Source organism: Lotus japonicus, chromosome 2, assembly GCF_012489685.1.
Source record: "Lotus japonicus ecotype B-129 chromosome 2, LjGifu_v1.2".
NCBI classification, from domain to species: Eukaryota; Viridiplantae; Streptophyta; class Magnoliopsida; order Fabales; family Fabaceae; genus Lotus; species Lotus japonicus.
In genome coordinates this window covers 38,103,328-38,114,142 of record NC_080042.1, presented here as the reverse complement: position 1 = coordinate 38,114,142, position 10,815 = coordinate 38,103,328, and the positions used below count along the sequence as shown (strand labels likewise).

At 36.9% G+C, this 10,815-nt stretch overlaps 1 long non-coding RNA gene across 1 annotated transcript; it reads right to left on the bottom strand.

Moving 5' to 3' along the window:
* Positions 1-906: 906 nt before the first annotated feature.
* On the bottom strand, positions 907-1,773 carry LOC130735377 (uncharacterized). The gene is made up of 3 exons (XR_009018422.1): positions 1,427-1,773; positions 1,234-1,300; positions 907-1,155 (listed from the first exon to the last, which is right to left on the bottom strand). It is a non-coding gene; the product is annotated as an uncharacterized LOC130735377 (long non-coding RNA).
* Between the last annotated feature and the right edge of the window lie 9,042 nt (positions 1,774-10,815).

Below are 10,815 nucleotides of genomic sequence, written 5' to 3'. Positions count from 1 at the left end.
CCTTCTTATGATTGCTGGAAAATTGTTCCACATGGTTCTATCCTACATTGCAATGACAAATTTAATTTACATCACAGGTGAGGCATTAAAAGGAATAGTTTTTAGCTGTTTATGTTGCTGTTTGATCTCAAAGAAATTGGAAAGGCTGGGAGAGTTTGGCAGAAACATATCTGTATTGTTATGAGACTGAATATGCAGCGTTTTTTTACAGCAATGTGAAGTCTGTGGAAGTGGTAATTTGCTACTGGTTTAGAGGTGTTGATGCATGGTTCATCACTTGAAAAATATGACATTGACTTGGATAAAATAAAGGCATTTTGCTAGGTGCTGTTTTACAGTTTTTGATATTCTATTAGCTTTGCTTTAGCTTTTTTTTTTCTTTCATCATTTGTCTATGTTCTTGCTGTGAGTTTTTTTATGTTGTGTCTATTATGACTCTTTCTTTAATTCTCTATTTTGAACCTTTGTTTTAAAGCTTACTTGGGAGAGCTATGTTCCAAAGACTCTTTTATTCTATCTAATGTCATTATCTTTTCTAAACAATACATAAACTTTTAATTTTAAAGACAAAATGTCTAATTAGTATTAAAAGCTTAAATGTAATAGAGAAAAAGTTTGATGCACCGACGGTGTAAAAATTTTTTACACCGTTAACCAATCAGATTTCAAGGATGTGAGAAAATCTATCTTTTCATTTAATTTCTTTAATTGACATGTCCCATCCTTGAAATCTGATTGGTTAACGGTGTAAAAAAACTTTACACCGTCGGTGCATCAAAATTAAACTCAATGTAATAAGTGTATAATCACATTTCCAGTATTTCAGTCAAACTTGCATTATTGTCTACATTTTATAAAATAAATCTATAATTTCAAAACCATATCAAATAAATACTAATATATATCAAATGTCACCCGTGAATGCACGGGTATAAAACTAGTTTGTTATTATACATGGGTGATTTATTTGAAATTTTATATAGGTGTGTTATTCGTCTCCTACTAAGTAGGATTTCTCTTAAATAAGATAGAATGGCTTAGAATGAAATAAAATAGAACTGGATGGACTCCATCCCTCTCTATACATCTTTCTCCCACCAGAAAGATCGCAAGATTGTATGTGATTCTAGGATCCGGATCTTGACAACACTAGCACTGCATTCAAGACAAGAAATTAACATTGAGTTGAAGAAGGAAGCAGAATATTTCCGAGATATTGTTATAGTGCCTTACATGGATAACTACGACCGTGTTGTGTTGAAAACAGTGGCCATATGTGAATATGGGGTTCATACAGCGTCTGCGAAGTATATCATGAAAGGTTATGATGACACTTTTGTGAGAGTGGATGCTGTTATTGATAAAGGAAGAAAGGTTCCGGATGATACCAGTTTTTACATTGGCAACATAAATTACTACCACAAACCTTTAGGATATGGTAAATGGGCAGTGACATACGAGGAATGGCCAGAAGAGGATTATCCACCCTATGCTAATGGACCGTGTTGAGGAATAAAAAGGGCACAACTTGATTCAGGCAGTACGATAGTGCGAGAAAGCACGAATAAACCACACAGAATCTTTGTTCACGCAGTTCGGCCAATTATGCCTACCTCTGCGGCTATAGAGTAGCTATAGCTCCCTTTATTGATTCTCAATAATCAATTGTGTTTACAATAGCAGTTTCTATTGCTATGTGCCCTCGCACACCGCCAAATTGCGGCGCACTTGCACACCACCCAATTGTGGCGCACTCCGCACACACTTGGTGCACACTAGCACATGGCACACTTTTATTGTTAGAGGTTTTATCTATTTATAGGACACTACTAACTCTAGTATTACAAGATAAGATAATCTAAACATCTTATCTAAACCCATAAGATAAGATAGAATCTTATCTAAACCCATTAAATAAGATAGAGTCTTATTTAAACCTATAAGATAAGATAGAGTCTTATCTAAACCTATAAGATAAGATAGAATCCCTCTACACCCATATCACAATCCCCTTAAATCAAATTCAAATAACTGATAAGATAATGAGCCAATCCCAACAATCTCCACCTTGACGAATTCTCGAACCCTCGTGAAGATCAACCGCTTAGCTCCTGAATCCTGAATCTTGATTTCCGGGATTGTGTTCCCCATTAAATTAAATCCTACTAAACTGAATATTGGCCTCAAAATAAAATCTGCGGCCCCAAGATTTTACTAATGAGCCAATTCTCAACAATCTCCACCTTGGCGAATTCCAAACTCCCTTGTGATGATCTGTTGCTTCAGTTTCTTGACTTTGATTTTCGGGATTGGTGGTGACTGGCTTGGTCAACATGTATGTTGCACTCTGGCATTCGAACTCCACCTTGCTCAACACCTTGTCCTGTGTCTGTTAGATCCGTTAGTTTCTCCTCTCAATGACTTCTGCAATCCTCATGTCCTTTATCCGTAGCGGAAGATATCCAACCTTGCACCGTCGTTCGCTCCATCGTGAGAAACAGAACACTCCACCTGACTACACCGTCAATGGATACTTTCGGCACACCAGCCTCGGTCCCGCGAACCAAGCGCTCTGATACCAATTGTTGAAGAAAGAAAGGCACAACTTGATTCAGACAGTACGATAGTGCGAGAAAGCACGAATAAACCACATAGAATCTTTGTTCACGCAGTTCGGCCAATTATGCCTACCTCTGCGGCTATAGAGTAGCTATAGCTCCCTTTATTGATTCTCAATAATCAATTGTGTTTACAATAGCAGTTTCTATTGTTATGTGCCCTCGCACACCGCCAAATTGCGGCGCACTTGCACACCACCTAATTGTGGCGCACTCCGCACACACTTGGTGCACACTAGCACATGGCACACTTTTATTGTTAGAGGTCTTATCTATTTATAGGACACTACTAACTCTAGTATTACAAGATAAGATAATCTTAACATCTTATCTAAACCCATAAGATAAGATAGAATCTTATCTAAACCCATTAAATAAGATAGAGTCTTATTTAAACCTATAAGATAAGATAGAGTCTTATCTAAACCTATAAGATAAGATAGAATCCCTCTACACCCATATCACAATCCCCTTAAATCAAATTCAAATAACTGATAAGATAATGAGTCAATCCGAACAGACCGGGTTATATTTTGTCATTGGATATCGCACGCTACATTGTATCTGAATTTGAGATGCATAAATTAAGGTTATTTAAGATGGAAGATGTGAGTATGGGAATGTGGGTTGAGCAATTTAACAGCTCAAAACCAGTACAATACATGCACAACTTGAAATACTGCCAGTTTGGTTGCATAGAAGGGTATTACACCGCCCATTACCAATCGCCGCGGCAGATGGTGTGCCTGTGGGATAAATTGCAGAGGCAGACAAGGCCTCAGTGCTGCAATATGAGATGACGATGAGTTTTAGGCTGCCATCTTTCAATCCAAATAGAAAACACTGAGAAAACAAGTTTTGCAGTGAAGTCATAGCATCGAATATTGTATATAACTGTGGAGCTTGGTTAGTTCAACCTTAAACATCACCCTGTACAAAATAGCCTGCTGAATCTCAGTATTTATTGACTGGTGTTCTTTGGTTCTTATTCTAGACCACCTTTTTTTTGGGTTTCTCAACAATTCTTTTGGCTCAGGTTGGAAGGTGGGAGGGGAATATATTGATGCTAATTAGTTTTGTAAAATTATTTGAAAGATAGCATTCGGTATAATCATAGAATTTATAGATCAGTTATTTCATCAAAAAAAAAAGAGATGGAATAGCTTGAGGTGTTGTCTTTGTTGATGTCTGACATTAACTAGAAATATTGTCAAAGTAGTTTTTGTGAAGACTTGGGCAATCCTAGCATTACGAGTTAGGTTTTAGGGTTGAGTTAGACCCTACTTAAATACTCAGGCTGTATTGAAACCCTCTATCCCTTATTTGGTCGCCTAAAGATGGGTTGAGTTAGACCCTACTTAAATACTAAGGCTGTTTTAAATCAGTCCATGTTTTATTTAATCAAAGAAATAATTTTTCTTTTTTATAAATTAGTCTATTCTTAAATAAGAACTATATTGGTAACATTCTGTACAATTATGCTGCATAAACTGCTACAAGACTTGAGGGTTATCGTTTTGTTAATATATGTGTAGGAAATGAAACAAAGACGAGCCGAAGAGGCAAAAAACTTGGGTCCTCCTCAATCTGCTGCAGAGGCCACTAAGCAAATGATGAGAACAAAGGTACTTACTTAAAAAAAGTGCATATTTAGATATGTTGTTTATTAAACTCCTGCTGATGCCTTTTCTTTTTCTGTCACATCTATTTAAAGTGAAGAGTTGTCTTTTTCTCCTTTATGCGTAGATACTACAGAGTAATCTATGACTAATAGTTTCTTCTCTTGTATTTGTTGAAATAGTTTCTAAAACCTATTATCACAAGTTGAATGGTCTTTCTAGGCTGATAGTTGGATCAAGGCTAGTTTAGATGCACTTATATATTGTGCCACTATATGATGCCACAATATGTAAGTGTAATTTCAAGAGATAAGGATCATGGATCAGCCATAGTCCATTATATGCCTAGATTGGATTATAAAAAACAATGATTACTATGAGTTGTAATTTTCTTGTTCATGTGAGATATATGAAGTAGGAACCATTTTGGGCATCAACCGTTTTGCGAGAGTTTGGCTTTATTGTCAAGTTAATAGAAATTTGACACTTGTATCACTTTATTCATAAATAAATAAAACTTAACATTAATTAAAATAAATTCGGCACGTGATGAAAGAAGGTCTAGAGCATTGTGCTAGTTGAAAAAGCTCAGTGGTTATTTGGAAGGAAAGGGGAGGAGAGGACATATTTTTAAATTTTCATTAAAATATTTTTTAAAATCTCGGAAGTTAGGAATTTAGTTGAACTTTAATAAAATTTAAAGGAAGTTAGGAGTTTAGCAGAAGTTTAACAAAATCCTTCAGAATTTGTAGGGCGTAAGATTAGGATTTGACGAGTGGGAAATTTAGGGAACCCTTTTTTTTATCATATTTTGGGTAAATTGATGTTTAAGTTGGAGAGTATTAGTAGCAGAAAGTTTAAAATGATTTAATCAGTTCCGGTTTTATAGATGCAAAAGTACAAAAAATGAGAGTTAGAATTTTATGCAGAAGTAAAGTGACACGGTGACTCCAAAAGATACTTGTGGTTGGTTCAGGTGGTACATGCCTGATTCCGCTCTTAAGCAAGGTCTCAGATTCAAATCTAGTGCATGGAAAAATCCCCATTGGTGTGGGTAGACCTACCGTAATGAACCTTTAAGTTGCTATTGCTATTTCATTTCTTTAAATTTGCTTATCAGGTTCAATTTCAATTTCATAATAATATTATCCGCAACAAAAGCTGCTTTGCTACTTTTCACGGTTATATTTACTTTTTTTTTGTTTAAAAACCAGAAAAATATTTTCCCTTGAATTCTTCTCTGTTTGGGCTGAAACTTGTTTAATTGAAAAACTGTTTTTTTATAAGCATTAAAAAACAGTTATTGTAATTAATGATGTGCTTAACTTTTCTAATTTATTTCTAGGATCATTTTGCTTTATCTATATTCTATATGCTCTTGATATCTGAATCTATATTTACTTGATAATTTGGTATTCCTATTTATCATTGTTAGCTATAACTACTTTGTTGTTGTTTTTAAAAAGATCATTTTGCATTACATACATGCTCCCAATTGCAATTATGTCCTGTAAAGTTGTCTTTTGTGAATTAACCTGGAAAATTTTCACTTGTATTTTTTTTTGTTTTGGTTGTACAAATACTTGTATTTAACTCCTATTGTTAACAGGTGGCTCCAGAGAATCCCAAGAAAGTACAATTTGAGATACCCTCTGATAAGCACGATTATTTGAAGTCAAAGTTTGAGGACAAGATTCAAGATGATGAACTGGGATCAGTGGACGAGTTTGAGGATGGCGATATGCACAAGATTCAAGTTTAAGGATGATGGTTACAACTTTGATTATTAGTTAATGATTCCTTGATGCTCTTTCTACTTTAGTTATTTGTGACTCTAGAATCCCATTTTCAACATGGCTGACACCAGAAATCTTTGGATTTTGACTATCTGAGAGTCAACCAAGAAGCTAGAATCACTATTAGACTACTTGCAATGGCCCTGTTGAATGAGTGTTGAAAAATGGATTCAACCGTTGAATTGTTCCAATGGCCCTGTTGAATAGGGTGTGTAACATTCAACATGTGGAATACATTCAACATGTTGAATGAACAGTAAATTGGTCCCACTCATTCCACATGACAAAATTTCATTGGTTGTTTTAATTTCCAAAGTCTTATCTCATCCTAATTATTTGAGGTCAATTATTTCGTAGCAAATTTATTTTTTATTTTTATTTTTTCACCAAAATTCATTATTTTTTTGTCTATAAATAGAGACTTGGCTCATTTGATTTGGACACAGAAAAAAAACCGACCTTTTTCCCTCTAGTTTTTCTATTTAGCCTCCAATAAACTCTTGTTTGTAGCTCTAAACATATTTTTAGTGAAATTGATCTCAACAATAACACTTTTAATAATGACTATCCCTATGTGTCGTCTTTTTTTACTTGCAAGAAAAAATTAATTAAGAATATAAAATTACTAAACTAGAAAGAAAAAAAATTTACTCTAAATTATTTTAAGTTTAATTTAAATCGATAATTGTTATTAATATATAATCACAAAAACATAAAAAAAGTAAAGAATATGAAATAAAAGTGGTGGGGTAGGGTGTTGAATTTTATTAAACAAAACCATTGTAGTAAGAGTTGAATGTGGGGTAAATAGTCAACTTGGTCCTTGAAAGTGTCAGCCGTCTTCAACTTCGTCCCTAAACTTTTAAAATGGCGTTCGTGGTCCCTGAAAGTGGTATTTCTCCTTCATCAGAGGTCCTTGGGTTAAAAAAACCTTACGTTGTTAACGGAAAAGTGACGTGACGTTTTTTTTTTTTTGAAAAGCAACAACTGAAGTGACATGTGAACGTAAGGAATGTTTGGGAATGGTTCAATTTAGTCATTGAAAGTGGAGAAAATTTTAAAAACTTCAATTCAGTCCATATGGTTGAAAAGAATTTATCCTTTAGTTGATTTTATCAAAAAAAGAATTTATTACATCAGTTGTAATAAATCTCTTCAAACACCAATGATAAAAGTGCAGAGATAAGAGATAAGGAAAGCACACAAATGATTTTATCCTAGTTCACTTGATAAATCCCTCAAGCTAATCTAGTCCACCCGTTAAGGTGATTTCTCCCTTCTTAGAATGAAGGCAATCCACTAATCAGAGTTTTGTTACAACTGCACTTGCTACCTGCAAAGTGACTAACAATACACTGACTTAGCTATCACTAAGATTCACTCTCTTAGTCTTCTCTAGGATCCGATCAACCTTGATCTCCTAAAGGTAAATCAAACAACTGTTTGAATGTATTGGGTTTACAAATAAGTGCTTCTTCAAAAGCTGATAGTAAACACACTTAGTTCTATTTGAAGAAAGATTGCTAAGAAGATTTTAAATATTTCTTGCGCGTGAATAAGTTTCTTAGACGGCATCTTTCAATCTTCAGCCACTTTATATACTCCAAGGATTAGGGTTTGAACGTTGGAGGGCATATCTGGAATTTTCAGGTTCTGCTGTGGCTGAATCAGTTAGGTAAGGTCGTCAGGAATGGTACAATTGCTTTTGTACTTTGGATAGCGACATGACCTTCAACCTTGTTGACTTCTGATCAGAGTGATGCTTCATCTTGGAACTTGTGAAGCTTGCTGATCAGAGTCAGAGGGAAGCTTGGATCCTCTGACTTTTGTACCTTCTGCTTCTGGACTCAGAGGAGAAGTACTTGGTCTTCAGAGCCAGCTTACTCTTGGACTTCAGAGTCTTCACTACTCAGCTTCTGATGCTTTAAAGCTTCTGATCCTTCAGAGTGTCTGATCCTTCAGAGCTTCTGATCCTTCAGAGCGTCTGATCCTTCAGAGCTTCTAGTGAGCTGAATCCATATCAGAGCTTTGTAATCTTCAGATCTTCGGAAGCTTGATCTACTGTTCAAATTGAACATAGTACGTGCGAAAGCGTTGCAGAGGTTACTCTTTGAGCATTGTGCTTCTGATTCTTATGAGATAGGTCCAGAGTCTTGGCCTGTCATTTGAACACTCAGAAAACAACGTTAGAGTACCATAATTGTTCATACTCAATAGTTAACTTGCAATCATCAAAACATAGAGTTGTACTACTAGATCAAAACTTGATCTTACATCACGCTCTTCCTCACCCCAACACTAACTCAACTCAGTTGAATTTCCATTTTAAGGGTGTTTCTAGATTCTAATATGAGTGGTAATGACCAAGCTTCTGTGCTAGTCACAACATCAGGGGTTTAATTGCCAATGCCGGTGGTGGTGCCGCCGCAGGTAACTATTCCAGTTTTGGCTTCGACCCTTTTCCGATTTTGGGTTCAGTTTCCATGGGTTTCTATCAAATTCTCAACTTTCGATTTTCAATTCATGTACCTGGTCATTTTTGCTGCTGATTCTGTAGTGTTTTTAAGAATGGAGTCTGATGGTGTGACATTCACTACAGGGGCAATATCGGCTACATTTGTGTGTCCATTGGATGTGATAAAGACAAGGCTACAAGTTCATGGCCTTCCTCCTTCATAGAAAGGTATCCTTCAATCAATTGTTTAATGGGCCACGAACAATAGTGAGGTTGATGTTTAATTTCTATTATTATTGAGGATAAGTTTTCTAACACAGATAAATGACATAATCTGGCAATTTGATGCCTTTGAATTTTTTTAACAAATCAGCGCTTCCCTTGAGAGTTAAGTGTTTGTGTCATCAACATGCGGCTGAAATACGTACATTGTCTACTTGAATTAGTTTCAATTCAATGTGTCAATAATGTGTAGCAGTACTATTCCGACATGAATAAATATGTCTTGCATTTGTTGAGTGATTGTTTCTTGAGCATTACTCCTACTGTTCTCCTAGGTAGTATCATTGCCACGGGCTTGCAGAATATAGTGAGGGCTGAAGGCTTCAGGGGAATGTGATGTACCGTGGCCTTTCACCAACAATACTGGCATTACTTCTGTTGGCCCAATATTTTGGCCCAAGAAAGAAAAAACGCATTCGGCCCAAAACACCCAAGGTAGTCGAATTCGGACTAGAGAAAGGAAAAGGAAAATGCACCAAGTTAAGGAGGCAGCCGAATTCGACAATCAACTACTGCTAAACACAGGCACATGTAACACGTGCCACATTGACCAAGTCAGATTCTCACCACGTTGGTCGAAAACGTGGCCAAGAAACGGTTGAGGCAGTTGAAGAACACGACTCCCACCACTACGCATGGAACTTCCGGAGCAAGCATCAGATCGTGGGGAATCAGACCCACTAACCCGTCCAACAAGGAAGAAAACCGCCAAAGACACGCGGGACATGAGATAAATAGGAAAATCTGATTCAGAAAAGGGGTTCCCAACTCAAACTCTGAAAAATTCACCAGAAAGCTCTAATGTCCGCATCAATGAGACTCAAGGAGCAAGGCGTGATGATGGAGGAGTACGTTGCAGAACCAGCATTTTAGTTTTCTTGCATTAAGCTTGTTAATTTCCAGCTCTTTTGTGTAGTTTCTTGTCGAATTCTACGTTTCTGGTAGTGTTCATGTTATTTTGATTTATCCGACTTCATGTAATTGATCCTTATGAAATTAAATCCAGTTTTCTTTTGAGCCGATCATCATTGTCGAAAAACACTAACTCACACACGACACTTTGGCAAGACGTTTTCTCAAAAGGACCCTGAAATCTAAACTTCCTTTAGTCGAACTAAGAGGATATTTGTTTACCAAAAACCAGTGTAAACAAATTGGCACGCCCGGTGGGACCGTTTTTGTGAAAACTAAGTTTTACATAAGCGTTTTGTGTGTTTGGTTTATTGCATGATATCTGGTATCTGTTACTTGCCTTGATTGTGATTTACGTTTTATATGCACCTGAGAAGTGGTAAGACTGTGAGTATGGCAAGCAATCGAGGAAGAACCTCTCCCCAAGGGTCTAACGTGGGTAATCAGGGCAGCCCCGGGGGAAGTAGTGGTAACAATAATGAAGAAGTGTCCACTGGGATGGGGCCTGGCACCACTATGCCAACCCAGAACGTGGCAATGTCTGCAGTTGCGGAAATGCCTGTATCTACATCAGTGCAGGCACAACTTGTTCCAACGGTTACAAGAGGAGATATGCCTTATGGTATGCCTATGTCTGTAATGCAAGGCATACAAGGCACATATTCGACATTCCCCGAGAATGTTCCTCCATTTAGCATACCCCCCTTCGGGGCAAATGGAACAATGTTGAATTTAGGGAGTCAAGTTAGTCCTCCTGGCCCTATTCCTGGGTCTAGTTCACAAATTTATTTGTCTACAGGTATGAACACCGGTTCACTTCAAGCCATTAGGCAGCAAGTAGATGATAGTAACCATGAAATGGTTAACATGCTATCTCGTCAGATAGGTGAAATAATTAACCCTGTGCTCCAAAATAATGTTGCCAATAATCAGCATTTGGCACGTCAGATGGATCGTTTGGCTACAGCCCTGGGGGCACCAGTCGAAATTCAACCAGCACCAGGAGTTAACCAAATCCCATTGCCTAATCATGTCCCTGCCCCTGTGCATTATCAAGCGCCACAACACCAAGATGTGGGGGCAAACCTTTTGTTTAGGGGAAACGAGGCAGTGCAGCCACCACTGCAAAATGT